Below are 2,862 nucleotides of genomic sequence, written 5' to 3'. Positions count from 1 at the left end.
AAAAGATGGGAGGAGTGTAGGGCATGATATAGCATGTAAGAAACAGGGAGGTGAGGGTGTAGGGATGATACACTGTAGAGAGCAGAGATGGATGTAGTGGGAGGGAGATGTAGGAGATACACTGTAGAGAGAGAAGGGTGTAGGGGGGCACGAGTGTAGGGCAATGATACACTGGTAGAGACAGAGAGGGTGGTGGGGGGCAGGGGTGTAAGTGAGATGATACAACTGTAGAGACAGGGAAGGGGTGTACAGGGATGAGAGATCTGTTACAGAGAGCAGAGAGGGTGTAGGCCACTGTCGGGGGAAGGGTGTAAGATGATAGATACACTCGTAGAGACATCGAGAGGGTGTAGGGGAAGGGGTTGTAGGGATGGTGACACTGTAGAGACAGAGAGGTGTAGGGGGGGGGTGTAGGGATGTGCAAAAGAGACCAGCAGCCGAGCAGACCTCTGATGGGTCTGACGCCATGTTAGAAATTGATTCTGATTCATCAGAAGGTTCAGATGACAGTCACACTGACATTGAATGTATTGAAGGACGTTTTGATGACATCGTTAATGACATGAGTTCTGCTATTAATAAAGATACTGCGCGAGGATTTGAAAGCTTTTTAATATTTGGAAACTTATTTATCGGCCAGGGTTTTTGTTCTTTCTTGTTGTTGTCGTAATCTAGTTTTGTTATTGGCTATTATTTGCGCAAAACACATTACCCAGTAGTTAGGATACAAATAAATTATTTATAAAATGTAGCAACCGGGCGCACCTGAAAATCCATTTGGCCACCTGAATCTCATACTCAAGTGGCCCGGCCGGCCACCTGACAATAAAAGTTAAGGGGCAAGCCCTGCTCTAGTACTATAGCCGCTTACATTAAGCTGCCGCTGGGCTATAGACGCGACCCATTGGGGCATGCAATGGACCAACGTACTCCAGCCAGTCAGCGGGAGCTATGTATTTCGCCGCATGTAGAGGGGTGGGCGGGGGTTGTGTTGGTTGTGGACAAACATTGTTGTTGTCAAGTAACAAATTAACATAGTAATTTGTTCATCTTTCATCGACAAAACTAATATTACAAATCTCGTTTGATCGCTTAATTTGTTACTTGACAACAACAATGTTTTTGTCCACAACCTCCCCAACCCGCCCACCCTCCACAAGCGGAAATACATAGTTCGCGCTGACTGGCGCTGCTGCCAGCGCCGCAGAAATGGCCGTTTTGAGTTCGCCAAATCGAATGTTTGTTCACAAGAAATACCGGCAAGTATACCATTGCAACGATAGTTAGAGGTTAAATTTAGTAGCGGCTATACTTAAGACATATTCACTTCGGATAAGAAGGCATTAATTGCCTACCACAGACGTTTTATAGTCGGGTATAATCGGGGATAAGTTGGTACATTGCATGCCCCATGGGTCGATCTATAGCCAGCGGCAGTTAATGTAAAGCGGCTTAGTACTAGAGCTAGGCTCATAGGGTCTATGTCCCCAGCCCCAGGTTACTCGCCGCCACCGGACCGTACCCCTGGCACTATTTGAATGGGTTAGGGTTAGGACTTAGGGTTAGGGTTTAGGATTAAGGTTAGGGTTAGGGAGTAGGCGTAGAGGCGACTCCCTAGACTCGTTAGTGGAGTAGGCGAGGTACGGTTCGGCATATTAGATAGTACCAGGGTACGTTCCGGTTAGACCGAATAATTCTGTCCATATACACGCTTTTTTATATTTTGGTGAGGGTTATTGGCAATATAACCTGCCACCAAAATATAAAAAAGGTTATATGGGACAGAATTATTCGGTCTACGTTCCGGTATACCGGCCGTCCCAGCAGGGCTCGAATTAACCGACGGCACCAACGGCAATTGCCGTCGGTGCCCCTAACTCAATCTGGCCGTACTGCCCCTGAAAATCCAACCCGACGCGACGCAGTCACCTGCCTTGCCCTTTTTGTGTAATTGGCCGTCGTGCCCTTTAATCTACTGCCCTAGTTTCGTTTTTAGTCGAGTCAACATACTACGTGCGCGTGCGTGCTGTAGTTGGCAATGAATGAGGCTTAAACCGATAGTCACAGGAGGGAATAATACAGCATCGCGATAATTATTCGCTCGCTGATAGGGCGGGCATGTACAATTTCTTGTTACTGTAGTTCCATTCAGCAGAAGGGGTAGCACGGGGTCGGTGTTAGCAGTGCCGGACCCGGGGGGTGACCGGGGGAGATGGACTCGGTCCCCGTACACCCGGCGACCGGTCCGAGGGGGAATTACAGACTAGTGGCGCCCTCTCCCGGCTCATCCCGACGCACGGGCGACACAACCACGCATAGCACGTATGCTGGGGGTAAAGCTGGGGGCCGGTCGCCGCGCTAGTATGATGGATGACATGCTACGTGGCCCCTCTCTCATACACAACCACTGACTACCCTAGCACAGACAGCCATGACTCTCACACACAACCACCGACCAGCCTAGCGCAGGCAGCCATGACTCTCATACACAACCACCGACCACCCTAGCGCAGGCAGCCATGACCCTTACACACAACCACCGACCACCCTAGCACAGGCAGCCATGACCCTTACACACAACCACCGACCAGCCTAGCACAGGCAGCCATGACTCTTACACACAACCACCGACCAGCCTAGCGCAGGCAGCCATGACCCTTACACACAACCACCGACCACCCTAGCGCAGGCAGCCATGACTCTCACACACAACCACCGACCAGCCTAGCGCAGGCAGCCATGACCCTTACACACAACCACCGACCAGCCTAGCGCAGGCAGCCATGACCCTTACACACAACCACCGACCAGCCTAGCGCAGGCAGCCATGACCCTTACACACAACCACCGACCAGCCTAGCG

At 50.8% G+C, this 2,862-nt stretch overlaps 1 long non-coding RNA gene across 1 annotated transcript in view; it reads right to left on the bottom strand.

Annotated features, from left to right (window-relative positions):
- Nucleotides 1-2,186: 2,186 nt before the first annotated feature.
- The window catches only part of LOC106809014, an 8,179-nt gene continuing 7,503 nt past the window's right edge, over nt 2,187-2,862 (bottom strand). Inside the window, exon 3 of the long non-coding RNA XR_001393834.1 lies at nt 2,187-2,833. This is a non-coding gene — a long non-coding RNA (uncharacterized LOC106809014). The remainder of the gene's footprint in view (nt 2,834-2,862) is intronic.

This window comes from Priapulus caudatus, unplaced genomic scaffold (assembly GCF_000485595.1).
Source record: "Priapulus caudatus unplaced genomic scaffold, Priapulus_caudatus-5.0.1 Scaffold322, whole genome shotgun sequence".
Taxonomy (NCBI): domain Eukaryota; kingdom Metazoa; phylum Priapulida; class Priapulimorpha; order Priapulimorphida; family Priapulidae; genus Priapulus; species Priapulus caudatus.
Note: the sequence above shows the minus strand (reverse complement) of the source record. Positions and strands in the feature narration are given on the sequence as shown.